The sequence below is a fragment of the Balaenoptera musculus genome, chromosome 5, assembly GCF_009873245.2.
Source record: "Balaenoptera musculus isolate JJ_BM4_2016_0621 chromosome 5, mBalMus1.pri.v3, whole genome shotgun sequence".
NCBI lineage: Eukaryota > Metazoa > Chordata > Mammalia > Artiodactyla > Balaenopteridae > Balaenoptera > Balaenoptera musculus.
Genome location: NC_045789.1, coordinates 107431468 through 107448870, shown reverse-complemented (window position 1 = coordinate 107448870; position 17403 = coordinate 107431468). Strand labels below are relative to the sequence as shown.

The 17403-nt window shown below is 35.0% G+C and overlaps 1 non-coding gene across 1 annotated transcript; it reads right to left on the bottom strand.

The window, feature by feature from the left end:
* Positions 1–290: 290 nt before the first annotated feature.
* Positions 291–363, bottom strand: TRNAG-CCC. The gene has a single exon. It is a non-coding gene; the product is annotated as a tRNA-Gly (tRNA).
* Positions 364–17403: the final 17040 nt, after the last annotated feature.

Here is a 17403-nt window from a genome sequence, read left to right as displayed (position 1 = left end):
GTCATTGTAGCGAAAGATACAAACTTTCTTTCGCCTTAAATCTGCGCCATCTCCACATGCTCCGATATTAAAAAGCGGTCACAATTAAATTCACTTTTAAGCCTTTTTAAAACTTGATATGCTAGTTGATTCAAATTCATCTTAAATCATTGCTTTCTTTGAAAAACCCAAGAACTCTTAGTAGCTTTTTTTGTAATTAATTAATTTATTTGGCTGTGCCAGGTCTTAGTTCTGGCACGTGGGATCTTTGTTGCTGCCTATGGGATCTTCGTTGCAGCCTGCAGATATAATTCCCTGACCAGGGATCGAACCCGGGCCCCCTGCATTGGGAGTGCAGAGTCTTAACCACTGGACCACCAGGGAAGTCCCTTTATTAACTTTTAAATGAACAGTATATATGATCTTATATGTTTATATTAGGAAACAAAGTCCTAGGAGACTGTAAAATCCCACAGTTCAAAGTCTCATGGAGAGTCAGAGGCGGAATTGTACTTCACAGGATTCCTAGCTAAGCTCCTTGTTTGATCTTCCATAAAATGCAGATGGAGATCTGACACCTCAGTGATATTGAAAATTAGCTTAAATAAAGTTTATCAAGTGATATAGTAGTATCATTGCTTCAAAGAGAAGTTAAAATAACACCCCTGCCCCCCACCCCAGCAACAGAGAGCTTCAGTTTGGGAACTTGCAGAAATCCAGTGAAATAGAGTCTTAAATAAAGTCAGTTAAAATTTTATCTCCTTAAAATTTATAATCTTCTTAGTTGAAGTTTGATTTTGTTTCCATACATTTTCATGGGTTCTACTTTCAAACTGTGTTGTGGAGAGCCCTAGCCATGTAACATAGGTACCCTTGGGGCTATCTGAGTGCACAGGTCAAAAGGAGACTCCACTCCTGGAGCTCCAGGCCCCCACCCCTTCCTTTCTTCCTCTAGAGCAGCTCTGCTTTTATCTGTGACATTGGGTGGAGGAATAAGATTGCATTAAAGTAATGGTTCTAAATCCACTGTTTCAGGGCATCTAATCAGCTAAAATGTCTACTTATCTAACTGCACACATTTTATTCTAAGCCTATAGAGTACAAGTGAGTTGTAAAGCAATAGACTACACTCTGAGGTCAAATGTAAAAGGCTGGCCTCTCTGAAAGAAAACCATTTCTCAGACAACACTGAATAAAGATTATGGAGTGCTACATTTATTTATTTGATGCCTTATATAGAGTTTAGTGCCTTAAGAGCTGGACTGGAAACATCCTCTATAAATACCCCAGAGTGTCCTAAAGAACTGGTGTAATTCATTCTGAGCTTTTAGTTATTTCTGGCATCTTCAATTTACTTGGCTTTGGTCCTGATACTTAATACTTGATTCTATTTCTGGCCGACACAATATATAAACAGCCATAAACACAAAAATTATTTTAAATCCACATCAGACCTGTAATTCAGTTCAACAAAAGCAGGATTTTGTGGCATCCTGCCTTCAGATGTTTTTGTTGTGCTATGTGTTAAAGTATTTAGCATTAATCTAAGATATGTGTTCAGAGTTGAACCTCTTTCTGGTAATGATGCTGAGGTCAGAATTAAACAGAAATCGTGGACAAGAGCTCTGGAGTAGGAACCTCTACTCCTCCACTTACCAGCTGTGAGACCCTGGGCAAATGATTTAACTTCCCTGTATCTTAGAGACAATAATGATACCTATTCCATAGGCTGCTGTAAGGATCAAATGCAAAAAATACATGTAAACCACATGGAAAAGCATCTATCATATACCTTGCATATAGTAAGTGCTCAATCAACAAGTTATAATACAAGACTAATGTTATAAACTGTGCTATATCACACTTCTAATTTTTAGTTTCTGTTTGCCAACAATGGAGCACGATTTGACCTGCCATACAACTGAATCTATGCTATAATGAGTTTTAGTTTATAGTCACAAATGGCCTAGATTATCCAATTAATATCAAAATTTGTAATTTAAGAAATATTAAGTAATGCCCATTAAAATTTCTATTTTTTGGAATTAACATTTTTGTTAATCTCTGGTTTTCAAACTCTCATAAAGTTATTTTTTCTCTACTATTTTCTGGGACTCAATCTCCCCATTAGGCATTTTCTCATCTAACATTAGCAACATTTAAGCCCCTCTTTTGTCATCAGTTTTGTTTGTTTCTTCTTCTGTAGGTCATCTCTTATATTAGAAAGAAAATTTTAAAAAGAAGAAAATCTAGAAGAATAGGCATGCAGTTTGGCTCTGTTCAGCTAGACTTTACTTAGCAGAGAATGGCATGTTTTGATTACACATCCTTGATACACTTGCCAATTCTTCATTCAGTTCTGGGACTGTTGATTCCCTGCCTGTCTCATTATTATCTACCATCCTTGCTCCTGAGAGTGAACACATTTTGAGGAATTATGCCACCTAAGAAAAGGTTCTCTCCCTCTTCTGTCAAGTGCCAAGAAAGGGCCTGTAGTTAGATGAGACAGCTAGAGAGAAAGGAGAAATATTTGTTGTGACTGTGAAATAATCATCAGAATGAAGCATGCATAAATGACATCTGAGGTTGGACTACTCTGGAAGGAAACAATACTTATCAAGTGAAAGGTCAGATTGTTTGAGTCATCATTAGTACTTGATAGTTATAAAATAATTTAGGAGAAAGCATAACCATCCACATAAAAGACAGCAAGGCCAAAACGCTTGGTAAATTGTTTGTCTCACACCTGCTTTGCTGTCATTAGTGGCTTTGATAACCGGCTGGTCCATTATAAATCTAATTTAACTTCACCTTCAAATAAAGTTCTCTAGGCCCTCATCCTCCACACATTGGAACATGTACCTATATAAAGTGTGAAGAGATTTTCCTGTCCTCAATAAGCATTGTCTCTCAGATCTCAGATGAAGATTGACAATTCAATGTGTGCTCCTGTGACCCAACTGAATTCATCTCTCTGCAGTCCTATCACACAAGGGTGTAATTTTATTTATTTTTAGATCATATTCTGAAGTTTTATAAGGAAGTAAGTTTATATCAATGAATACACCACCTGTAGAAGACCTGGTTTCTTGAAAACCTAAATTTGCTTTCAAGTAAAATTTAAAAATAATAATACCAAACACTTAAATTTATATTACACCTGTTGTCCTAGAATAATTATTTATAATTCCCCCTTTCATCTTCAAATGCATTCCACTTTGGGTGCTCAATTAGATGGTCATTATATTTATATAACACTTACTAGGTGTTCTATGAAATTTACATATATTAACTCATTTAATTTTCATAACATCTCAATAAGGTAGGTGCTGTTGTTATCCCATTTTATAGATGAGGAAATCACAGCATAGAGTCATTAAGAAAATTGCCCAAGGACAACAGAAATACTTCGAGAGGATGGAATTTGAACCCAAGCAGTCTGATTCCATACATCTATGATCCTACCCTCTATGCTATTGTAGACTCCATAAAGTTTGATACTTGTTTTCCTTTTCCCCGTTTGTTACACTTTTAAATGACCCTGTGGTCATGAGGACAACCTTTGGGCCTTCCCTAGAAACAATTCACATATGAACTTAAGGCTCTCAAATGCTTTGATACCCTGGGGTGTTTTGATCCAAACTTTCCGTAATTGGTTGTCTGAATAAGGACTCTGGAGAATGGAAAAAAGGGAGAAGGAAGAAGGAAGGCCTAAGTACTATCATCAGTTACCTCTGTAGGAAACCAAGCATTTATTCTCCTGGGACCATGCTGTAAAAAATGGAAATGAGAAGAGAGGATGAGTTGACATTTGGAATTTAGAGATGACTGAATTGTAAAACAAAGAGAAAGATAAATTTTCATGTTTATGTAAAGATTGATATTTGAGCTAAGAGAGCATTCGCTGCAAGAAGATGCTTATAAAAGTCACTTTTAAAGTAAAGGAGAAAATAAAAATGCAGAGAAAATATGAAAAATAAAATAAAGGAGAGAGAGCTCAGATCCTACTCCCAGCACTGGAAGCCAAGACTATATTTCTAAGCCACTGCCAAGATCCACCCAAATGTAGCAGGTCTGAGATCTTCAGTCACTTAAACCTGTGTAAAAAGACAGATTCACAACCAGGGACTTATCTTAAGAGAACTCTTCGGTTTCTTTAAACTTGATCCAAAGAGAGATGGCTGCTATCTGTTTCACTGAAATCCTTATCTTAGCCATTCCAGCTCACATTTCCAGGCAGCTTTGGAAGTTTTTCTGAGGATACTCAAAAGTCCAAGAAGGGCATGGGGTCCTTTGTTTTTACCAGGTTATATCTTCCCTAATCCCAACATATAGTTGGGATTCAGTGTTCCTCAATTAATATCAGCAAAATCACAACAATTTTCTCTTAAACATTTTTAGACATAATTTATTCAGGAGTCCATAGCTTTTTAGTTTCATTTTAAACAATTTTATTTTTTATAGTTTTTGAATAAATATTTTTCTGTCTGATTTTTTTTTTCTTCTTGGCCAGATTACTAGCAATAATATACAAGTATTTGGAAACTTATTTGGAATTCAAACTTATTTCTAAGCTTTTTACTTCATACTTCAAAGTAATTATGAGGTCCCCAAGATCAACCCCAGGTTTGATGATTTACTAGAAGAGCTCACAGAACTCAGCATATAGTCTTATTCATGGTTATGATTTATTACAATAAAAGGATACAAAGAAGAATCAGCAAAAGGAAAGGGCATATGGGGTGAAGTCCAGTGGAAACCAGGCACAAGCTTCCAGAGTCATCTGCTGATATGCCTAGTTTCCCCAGATATGAGTTATGATAAAAAATGAGTTATGACAACAAAATTTCGTCCACCAGGAAAGCTTGCTAGGCTCAGCACCAGGGTTTCTATTTGGGACTAGTCCTGTAGGCACCTTTTGCCTGGCATGTACACAAATTCCAGACTCCCAGAAAGAAAGCAGGTGTTCAGCATAAACCATATTATTTGTACAAGCATTTTTGGTCCAGTGAGCCACTCTGATGAGGGAATGGTGGGAACTGTCCTGAAAACCAAGTTCCCAGATGCCAGTCCAAGGCCAAGCTTCTAAGCAGGCCTTACTAATGATAGCAGTCAAGCTTGCTGTTTTCTACACATATGTCACAGATTGATTTTCCACAAATAAAAATAACTTAAAGAAGTCAAATTATCTTCTCATAACCATGAGTCTCTAGTTGGGCCAAAGCCCAATTATTCCAGCTCCCTATGCAATAGTCCTTCCAATAGACTACACAGCTGCTCAGAAAAGCATTTGATATCCAAGCAACTAAGACTGATTGAAACAAATTGAAGCTAATAATCAAGGATGCAGTTATAGCTTTTTGTCATTCATATATGAACTAGAAATAATAATAGTCTCTAGATTAGCACTGTCCATGATAACTTTCAGCTGTAATGAAGTCTATAATCTGTTCTGTCCAATTCAGTAGCCACTATTAACATGTGTCTATTGGGCTCTTGAAATGTGGCTAGTGTGACTAAAGAAGTATTTAATTTTGTTTAATTTTAATTAATCTTATTTTAAATAGCCACATGTGGCTAGTAGCTACACACTGGAAGCACAGTTCCAGATAATTTAAGACTTACTTTGTTAAAGCAAATTACAGTAAATTCATAGATTAAATAGCCCCTGGAACACTAGAGTTTCCTTTTGATTTCCTGAGGGCCAAACCAATACCACCATATGGTCCCCGAAATGTCTTGATTTCTTGTGGTCTTAATCCAAACTTAGGAGGTTTAACCAGAATAAATAATACTCCAACACCACTGAATGGACTGTTTGTTTTTTCTTGAGTCATTTAAAACATAACCTACTGTCTGGAGATTGGTAGTAGCTCATCTGCACAAGTGGTGCTGACTGATAGCCCTCAAGAAAAGGAAGAACTGGCATAGACTGGCGCAAAATCGGTGAACCTCAATGTTTAATATCGGTTCACAGGTTTTTAGAGTTTACTGGTAACTACGCTGGAAAAGAGAGAAGGGAAAAAGCAAGTACAATAGTTTTCCTAAAAAAGGTACCTAATGAAATAAATAATAAATTTTAACTTACTTCAAGTACTATAATGTTTAGCATACATACTTTCATAATATTCTATCCCCCAAATCCAGTAGAACTTATTTTTGTGTATGTATAAAACATAATAAAAAATGACAGCATATAAAGTAAGCAAGGTCATTTTTGAAATACAGTGAAAGCTCTGTTTTTGTTTTCTATCCCAGTATAAAATCACAAATTTTTCATTATTAGAAACTAAAAACAAATGAGTGCCATCTTGTGGTGGCATCTACCATTCCTAGATGATAGTGAAAATTGTCCCCACCTTCCAAAAAAGGCTTCTTAGTCCCTGTTAGAAATGTTGTCACTTCAGTCTCAGGCACTCTTTCTGACTTGGTCTCTGGTTCAGTTTCAGAATGTACAAAAGAAAAATAAAAACAAAATTGAAGAAGTGGATGTAGAGGAAAGGGCCCAAGATTATTTACCTGAAGAGAAGTAAACACCAGAGTGAAAAAAATTTCTATGGAAAATAAAGAAATATTGGTAGTAGAAAAAGAATTTCAGAATTCATCAAGTGAAGTCGGCAGCCTAAGGAGAAAGTAAAAGTGTACATAGTGCAAGGTCTTTTTAAGGGAGAAGAAGGAAAAACTATATAAACTAATGTTTACCCTACTGGTACTAGGGTTGTTGGTAAATGAAGAAGGGAGTAAGAATAAAAAGTGAAAATATGGCTAGATCTATTTTATTCTACCTATTTTTAAAATGCTACAAAACAATATTACTAATATGAAAAGTGCTTTCTTACTAATAAATACAAAATATCTTTCAGCATAGAAAGTGGCATTCGAAACTAGGATGTTTGATTGCAGCGGGAGTCAAATGGGATTTGCCCACAGATGTATCACGGTAGTATATGGCACTAAAACGCAGTGATCCATGACAATTGTTAGGAAAGCTAAGATAAAACCAAAGATGTCTTTATGGCAGGATTATTTAGAATCATTAATATGTTCATATGCATCGTGAATACTCGAGACAGATTCGAGTTTCATCATTTTCTAAACTTTTATGAGTAAAGAACCATTTTTCCGCCTTTGGAGTATATCCAAATACTAGTGTTTTACAAGAACATTTTGTGAAATCTTGCTCTTATTCAATAGTTCCAAATCCTTGTCACTGAAGAAGCCTTTCAGCATCCTTTCTCATTTGCTCTACCTGGAATGTTGTCACAGAAGGAAAGTATACATATAACTAAGGAAACTGTTGTATCCCGAAATGAGAACTTGCCCTATTAAGTATGAGCTGGACATCACTTAATGTTGCCAACACAGCCAATGACTTCTTTTAAAACTTTTAGTTGTATCAGTAAACTAATAATCCCACTCATAGCCTTTAGGAGTGCTGACAAAGTCTTTTGCCAAAACAACTTACAAAATCAAGAAATATGGCAATAATTGTTGATTAGATGACCACTGGTAATATAGGTGCACTATATAAAGAGGTCCTGGTGGATAAATAATGTGTAACACAGGTTGGGTAGCTGTTCACCAAATTATTTCACTTTTCTTCTAGTCTACAAACTAAGGTACATTTTCTGGTCTCCTTTAGTTTTGAATGCTATCATCTGACTAATATCTAACTAGTGAGATATGGATGAAATAACGTACATAACTTCCAGGCTTGGCTCATAGACACCTTCTATGTGGTTATATACTCTCTCTCTTCTCCCCAATTCACCAACAGGAATTGATGCCTAGAAAGACTTGGAAGCCATAGATTGAAAATGAGTCTTGCTCAGTCTGGGTTCCTGAATAACTGCATGGAGCAGTGGCCACGCTCTACTACACACCTCTGATTGGACTTCACCTGAACAAAAAAGAAATAACTGTTATAAGTTACCAAGATTTCAGGTTCCTTCTGCTTATAGCATCTAGCACTATTTTAATTACTGAAGGAGGACACAGAATTTATGCAACCAAACAGAGGCTTTGCTAAATTTGGTTAAATTTATTTTAAATTTTGTGATAGTATTTTGGTTTTTTTTTTTCTTTTTCATGAGGCTCCATATCTTGTTTATTTATTTTTCATATATTTGGAAAACTAGTGAGAAAGAAACAATGCATGTAGAATCAGAAAGCCTGCCTTTTATTCTCAGCCACTTGCTAGTCATTGATTTTGAGTGTGTCACTTTCACTTAATTGTGTGGAACATCTTTGATTCTGTGATTCCCTTTTCTGAAACATACTTAGCCTTCTCACCACCCCCACCCCAAAACACTCCCCTAACACATCCCCTTTTGCCTTTTTGACCTAAGCTTATCTCTTCTTATTCAGCCTTTCTCTAGTGCAACTTTCTAGTTCTGAATTATAGCAACATAACTCTACTATGTAATTATGTTTTCTTGCTCTAACTTACTGTTTCATATCACTGGTTGATATGAAACTCCTCCATGGCGCTCCATCATCTACTCTCTCTGCTCCTTGAATGGTTCAGCCTCATCCAGGACAGGTCTCCTCAACCAGGTTGTGACCATGTACCTAGCATCCAGTTAGGATGCAACTTCAGGATATGACACCAGGACTCAAGTCCAGGCCATCTGTCACCAAGATAGACCATATCCTGGGCAATAAAACCAACCACAACAAATTTTAAAATAATTTAAATAATAGACAATCTGTTCCCTGACTGTTAAAGAATCAAACTAGAAATCAGTAACTGAAGACCAACAGGAAAATCTCTAAACATGTGGAAATCAAGCAACACATCTAAATAATCTATGGGTCAAAGAGAAAGTGTCAAAGGAAGAAAAATTAAATTCATAGAACTGAATGAAAATAAAAATACAACATATAAAATTATTTGGGCTGTAGCTAAAGCTGCAGCACCAGGAAAGATATTTCTAGCACTAAACACTTACATTAGAAATAAGCAAAGGTTGCACGTCAATAATCTAAGTTCCTAACTCAAAAAACTAGAAAAGAAAGAGCAAAATAAAGCTGAAACAAGCAGAAGGAAGAAAATATTAAAGAACAGAGATCAGTGAAATTGAAAATAAGTTAAGCAATAGAAATCTTCAATAAAACAAAACACTGCCTCTTTTTAATCAAGAAAATTGCTAAACCTCTAGCAAGACTGACAAAATGAGAGAAGATATAAATTACCAATATCCAAAATGAAATAGGGAATATCACAACAAAGCCTGCAGTTATCAAAAGGATAACAAGGGAATACTATGAAATACATTGTGCTCATAAATTTGACAACTTAGAAGAATTAGATCAATCCCTTGAAAACCACATACTGCCAAAACTCATCCAAGATGAAATATATAATCTGAATAGTTCTGCAACCAGTAGATAAATATACTTAATTTTTAATTTAAAACCTCTGAAGAAAGTAATCTCCAGCCCAGATGGTCTCACTGGAAAATTCTATCAAACATTTCAAAAACAATTACACGAATTTCACACAGTCTCTTCTAGAAAACAGAAGAAGAAATAACACTTTCCAACTTGTTTTATGAGGACAGTATTACCATGATGCCAGAACCAAAACAAAACAAAACAAAAGTTATTGACCAATATACCAATATCTTATGAATTTAGACATAAACATTTTCAACAAAACATTAGAAAACTGCATCCAATAATGTGTAGAAAGAATTATATACCATGGGATTTATTCCAGGTATTCAAGGCTGGTTCAACAATCAAAAATTAATCAATGAAATTCACCATTACAACTAGCTAAATAAAAAAGTCATATGATCATATCAATTGATAAACTGATGCTGAAAAAGCATTCGACAAAACCTCAAATCCACTCATCACAACAACTCCCAGCAAATCAGTAATAAAGGAGAACTCCTTCAACTGACAAAGAGCATCTTAAAAACCTACAAAGTACTTAATGGTTAAAGACTGAATGCTTTCCCCTAAAATCAGGAAGAGAGTGAGGATGTCTGTTTCACCACTTTTATTCAACATAATATTGCAAATTTTAGCCACTGAAGTTAGGCAAGAAAATAAATAAAAGAAACATAGATTGAAAAGGAAGAGATGAAATATCCCTCTCTGCACATGGCATGATTGTCTACATAGGAAATTCCAAAAATGCCACACACACACACACACAGAGAAAAAACTCATTAGCAAGGCTGCAGGTACAAGACCAACACACAAAAATCATTCACATTTTTTATACTAACAATGAGCATGAAGAAATAAAAATTAAAAACAGAACACCATTTACAATCATTCTAAAGAAAATGAAATATTAGGTATATACTTAACAAACACATATAGGAACTATATGCTGAAAATGATAAAATACTGATAAAAGAAGTAAAGAAACTGAAATAAATGGAGAGACATACCAAACTGAAAGACTCAACAGTAAAGATGTCAATTCTCGGGGTGAGGGATAGCTAGGGAGTTTGGGGTTGACATGCACACACTGCTATATTTAAAATGGATAACCAACAAGGACCTACTGTATAGCACAGGGAACTCTGCTCAATATTATGTAACAACCTAAATGGGAAAAGAATATGAAAAAAAATAGATACATGTATATATGTGTAACTGAATCACTTTGCTGTACACCTGAAACTAACACAACATTGTTAATCAACTGTACTCCAATATAAAATAAGTTTCCAAAAAAATGTCAATTCTCCACAAACTGATCTACAGGTTTAATGCAATTCCCATCAAAATCTCAGAAAAGTTTTTCATAGATGTAGTCAAGCTTATTCTAAAATTTATATGAAAAGGCACAGGCCCTAGAACAGCTAAAACAATTTTGATGAAGAATGAAGTGGGATGAATCATTCTATCTTACATTAAGGCTTACTGTGTTGCAGTAATCATGACAGTGTGGTATTGGCGGAGGCATAAACACATGTAAATCATTGAAACAGAACAGATAACTCAGAAATAATCCCACACAAATATTTTCTTTTCTTTTCTATTCTTTTTTTTTTTTTTCAAAAGAGCAAAAGCAATTCAATGGAGGAAGGATAGTCTTGTCAGCAAATGATGCTGGTGCAATTGACCATCGATAGGCAGAAAGATGAATCTCAACCTAAACCTCACACCTAACACAAAAATTAATTCAAAATGGGTCATGGTTTTATATTTAAAATGTAAAACAATAAAACTTTAGAAAAACATGAGAAAATCTTCAGGATCTAGAGACAGGCAAAGAGTTCTTAGCCTTTACGCCAAAAGCATAAAAAAGAGGAAAAATTGATAAATCAGAACTTATCAAAACTAAAAATGTTTGCCTTGTAAAAGACCACATAAAGAGGATGAAAAGAGAAACTACAGAGTGGGAAAAAACACTTGCAAACCACATATCTGACAAAGGAGTAGTGTCTGGAATATATAAAGAGCTCTGAAAATACAATTATTTAAAACAATGAATAATCCAATTGGAAAATGAGCAAGAGATATGAACAGTTGTTTCACCAAAGAAGATAAATAAATGATAAATAAGCACATGAAAATGGTCAACATCATTAGCCATTAGGGCAACTCAAATCAAAACCATACTGAATTATCACTACATACCTATCAGAATGGCTAAAGTAAAAAAAATAGTGATATCAAATGATAACAAGGATGCAGAGAAACTGGATCACTCATACATTGTTGGTGGGAATGTAAGTGATCCAATTACTCTAAAAAAAGTCAGGCTATTTCTTATAAAGTGAAACATGCAATTACTGTATGACCCAGCAATTCCACTCTAGAACATTTATCCCATGGAAATGAAAACTTATGTTCACATAGAAAACCTATATATCATGTTTATAGCAGCTTTATTCATAATAGCCAGAAAGTATGAAAAAAACTTTGATATCATTCTATACAATGAATGGTTAAACAAACTGTGGTACTATGTACCACATGTACCATGTAATACATGTACCATGTAAAACTACTCAGCAAGAAAAAGGAAAAACTACTAAAGCTGATAACAATTTGAATGAATCCTCAGAGTTTATGCTGAGTGAAAAAAATTAATGCCCCCAAATTACTTACTGTATGATTCAAAATACACACACACACAGACATACACACACATATATATGTATGCATATATATATTTTTTGAAACGATAAAATTTTAGAAAAGGGGAACATATTAGTGGCTTCTAGGGATTAGGGACAGGATGGGATATAGGCTGGAGGTGGAAAGGATAGAAGGGAGGTGGGTGTGGTTATTAAAGGGCAACAAACCAGAGGTATCCTAGCAGTGATGGAACAGTTCTGTATCTTGACTATGGTATGGGATACAAAACCTACACATACATTAATTTATATAGAACTAAATACAGACATAGAAACACACACACACACAAACACACATACACATACACACCATGTACAAGTAAAACTAGCAAAATCTGAATCAATGGATTGTGTCAATATCAACATCCAGACTGTGATATAATTTTGCAAGATGTTACCACTGGGTAAAGGGTACATGGGATTGTTCTGTATTATTTCATACAACTACATGTAAATCTACAAATTTTTCAGTAAAATTTCAATTTAAAAAAACCACAGTCTTGCTACTAATAGTTACTGTTCCTCCACCACCATCACCAGCAACACCTATAGAGTGAACCACCCGTTCCAGTTTGCCTGGTACTGAGAAATTTCCCAGGATACAGTGCTTTCTGTATTAAAACTCAGACATTCTCTATGTAGAAAACCCTAAAGATTCCAAAACAAAGCAAGACAAACCCTAAAGAATTAATAAGCAAATTCAGCAAAGTTGCAGGATATAAAATCATTATATAAAAATCAGTTGCATTTCTATACACTAACAATGTACTATCCAAGAAGGAAATTAAGAAAACAATTCCATTTACAATAGCATCAAAATAATAATATACTCAGGAATAAATCCTACCAAGAAAGTAAAAGACTTTTACACTAAAAACTACAAAATATTGCTGAAAGACATTAAATAAGACACAAATAAGTGGAAAGAATTCGGTGTTAATGAATTGGAAGACAATACTCTTAAGACACCCATTCTACTCAAAGTCATTTACAGATTTAACACAATCTCTTTCAAAATTCCAAAGGCATTTTTTGCAGAAATAGAAAAAAATAAGGGAAAATCTTCATGACATTGGACTTGGCAATTATTTCTTGGATATGGCAACAAAAGCAAAAATAGATAAATGGAACTACATCAAACTTTAAAACTTTTGTGCATCAAAGGACAAAATTAACAGAGTAAAAAGACAACCTATGTAATTAATAGGAGAAAATATTTACAAATCATATATAGCTGATAAGAGGTTAATATCAAGAATATTGAAAGAACTCCTACAACTCAACAATAAAAAATCAATAACCCAATTAAAAATTGGAAAAGAACTTGGCATTTCTTCAAAGATTATATATGAATGACCAATAAACATATGAAAAGATGTTTAACATCACAAAACATCAGAGAAATGGAAACTACAATGAGATATCACTTTGTACCGACTGCGGTGACTACATTCAAAAAAGCAAACAATAACAAGATGAGGATGAGGAGAAATTAAAACACTTATACACTGTTGGTGGAATTATAAAACAGTGCAACTGCAAGGGAAAGCAGTATGGAGGTTCTCAAAAATTAAAAATAGAACTACCATATGGGCCAGCAATCTCACTTTTGAGTATATATCCAAAAGAATTAAAAGCAAAATCATAAAGAAATATTTGCACAACCATGTTCATAGCACTATTCACAATAGTGAAGAGGTAGAAGCAACCCAAATGTCCACTGAGGGATAAATGGATTAAACAAAATTTAGTATATACATATAATGGAATATTATTTAGCTATAAATAGGAAAGAAATCCTGTCTCATGATACAATGTGGGTGAACCTTGAGTATATTATGCTAAGTGAAATAAACCAATTACAGTAAGACAAATGCTGCATGATTCCACTTATATGAGGTATCCAAACTAGTCAAATTCATAGAAACAGAAAGTAGAATGATGGCTACTAGGGGTTGAGGAGAGGGGGAGAAGGGGTGTTGTTTAATGGATATAGAGTTTCAGATTTGTGAGATGAAAAAGTTCTGGAGATCTACTTCACAACAATGTGAATATGCTAAATACTACTGAACTGTAAACTTAAGAATGGTTAAGATGGTAAATTTTATGTTATGTATTTTCTACCACAATTAAAATAAAACTGAGACAGTCTCAGTCAAACTGAATCAAGTTGGTCACCCTAGCACCATCACATTCAGCAAAAGGAACATTGTGTTGTAACTCCATATTAGGAATAACGAGTCCTCCTGCTTCTTAGGCTCAGAGAAAACTGCTCTCCTATAAACTTGAACACAGCACACTTTCTTTAGTCCTCTAAGAGAGGCGGACACAAGATTAAGAAATATTAAGGAAGACTTAATTGAAACTCAGAATCAAAAGAATGAGACTCTGCACATGCTCTCTCCCTGGAATACATAAGGATAGGACAGGCTGAGTGGTCTCCAAAGAGCGAGGTGTCTGATGAGACAGACTGTTTCATTTTTAATTGTTGGTTATGCCTTTATCTGAAAAGCCACTATCACCACATCTTTAGGAAAGCCTTAATTACTGCTGTCTGATGTCTGCAGGGATGTGAGGAATTAAGACTTAGTTGGTGTGCCCACACTTGGGTCTGAGGGTTAAAAAGAGAAAAGTGTTCTCCTCAAGCAAGTGTTGAACAATTGCCCAATTTAAAGGTGAATCCTGGGGCCAAAACAGTGAGAGCCAGCCACCCCTTCCCATGTTGAGGTTCTCACTCCACAGCCACTCTTGGAGACTCAGTGATTAAGTTCTCTGCCTTATCTATTTGACAAATATTTGCTTGAATATTTAGCTGAGTGAAATTTTCTTCATAAAGTTTTCTTCACATCTACCTCTAGATATAATGATTGTTATTATATCCTCTCTTGCAGCTGCCATCACAGATAAGATTAGTTTCCATGGACCTCAGGGCGCATTTTCCAATATGCATCGCATAGGACAGCCCATAGCTGGACACAGCAGAATAAACAAACTGGACTCTTCCCATCCCTCCCCTACCACATCCTGTGACAAAAACTGTAATGTTGTACCTTCTCTTTTGTCTACAGCTTCCTTCCACATACCTTAAAATAATTGGACCATGGTATGAATTAATCACTTTCCAAATTTCCTGTTCTTAAAAAGTATGGTTTTAATTAGAAAGAATAAACAAAAAAATTTTCTTATTCTTTTGGGAGTTCAATATGACTTAAGAATTCCTTATGATCAAATTCTACATGCAGAAAAATTACTCCTTCAGTGTTTGCATTCTGTACCCTCTGAATCAGGTTAGGAATAATGGCTAGTGTTTTTTCTTAACCCTATGGAATCATTCTTTTGAAAAAGAAATGCTATTAGAACCCTACTAGCAAGATCCCAGGTAGGGACTTTTGAAATTTCACGCTCTTGATTTATTTACTGTTATATTCCCACCATGTTGATCTCTTTAGCAGTTCCTAGAGCAAACCATACTTATTAAAATACTCCTTTGTCTTTGAACACATTATTCTCTTTGCCTAAAATATCCCTTCCTCCTTCCTTATCTTCCCATGTTTCTTGTTCTAGCAAAATTCTTCCGATCTTTCAAATAGCAGACTATGTGATATTTAATCCCAGCTTCCTTTTCTGACCATACCCTTTATGATGCCAAGCTTGATTTGGATATCTATCTCAGGTGCTTTCATTGGACCAGGTGCATATATCTATTCCGGCACGATCCTTCTGTAACGTCAGTACCTGCTTACTATTGTTTTCAATTGTTGACAAACTCCAAGGCAGATATTGAGGCACAGTCTCCCTCGTGAGCTCAAGAGCTAGCATTCATTCAGTAGTTTGACATCATGGTCTTTAAGAGATCTTTACTGAGCGACATAAAAGAGTACCAACAGATTACAAAGAAAAAAATGAAGAAATTGCAGACAAATTGTAAAGAAAAAGTTCAAAAGAATTATTATGCTAGTTCAATAGCTTTTCCCTCCATAGAAGACTGATTGTGATTCTTGTATTGCATACAAATTGTATAATTATTTCCCACATCTTTTGCTTGGAGAAAAATTTCTCCAAATTTAATTTAAAACACAATTTCCTGCAATTGAACCACAAAAACATGTTTTGAAAACCACGACCACCTTTCATTTTATTTTGCCTCCATCATCAACTCTGTCCTGGGCACTTTTTTCTGACTTGAACTGCTTCTGTAACCTTTTAATATATAAAAAGTGACAGACACAATGAGACACTTTTAACCACGGAACTCTTACCTTCTCATAAGGAGACATATTCTAGTTCTCAGACTCAACTGCAAAGTCTTTAGAAAAAACAGGCTTCTAGAATAAAATTAAGTATTGGAGTCATATGAGATCATCATCACAGGTGAATAATATGCCATCCTATCTTCTCTATGCCTCCAGAGAATAAATTAGCTCTCTACATGTTGAGGATTCATGTGGTAATATACCTTAAATAAAGGATAGCAGTGTGTGTTATTGCTGTTTGTTCCTTTGGGGAAGGATTTATTTAAAATTCAGTTTTTCTGTGTGAGCCTGGAGAATTCTCTTTAGCCATTGTGAAAAAGGTTTTTATTAAGTGCCCCATTAGTTGACATTAAATATAGCTACCAATATCACCCACTTATTGCATGCAAGAACTCTGACCCAAGGCATATATAGCCATTATGATGTCTCAAAAGGTCTAGAAAAATTATTTCAGGAATGAGAATGGGAGTGTTGGTAGTAATGACGGTGGTGGTAGTGCTAGAAGTAGAAGCAGGGCTGATGGTGGTAGTAGTGGTGATGTTACTGGTGGTTGAGGTTACAGCAGTGATGGTGGTGATGGCAGTAGTGGTGACAGTGTTACTGGTTGTTGCTGGCGGCAGTGATAACATGGTAGTGGTAGTGGTTTCAGTGGCAGTGGTAGTCATAGTAATAGTGATGGTGGTAGTGTTGGTAATGGTTTTAGTGGTTGTTTTAGATGATGATAGTAATAGTGATGCTGGTGGTATTTACAGTCAACAGTGGTGGTGGTGGTGGTGGTGGTGGTAGTGATAGTAGCAATGGTATTTGTGGTTGTTTTAGTGGTGACCGTAACGGTAGTAGTAGTGATGGTAGTAGTACTCTTTCTGTTTAGTATTTTAGAGACTCAGCACAAGACTAAGAGGGGTGACTTTTTTTTTGAAGTTGAAATTCAGTATTTTAATTTATATTTAAATATCAGCTATGTGGTAGCTAAATGTGTTCATATATGAAGATATTTCTAGGATACATACTTTTATTTATTATTTATTTTTATTGAAGTATAGTTGTTATACAATATTATA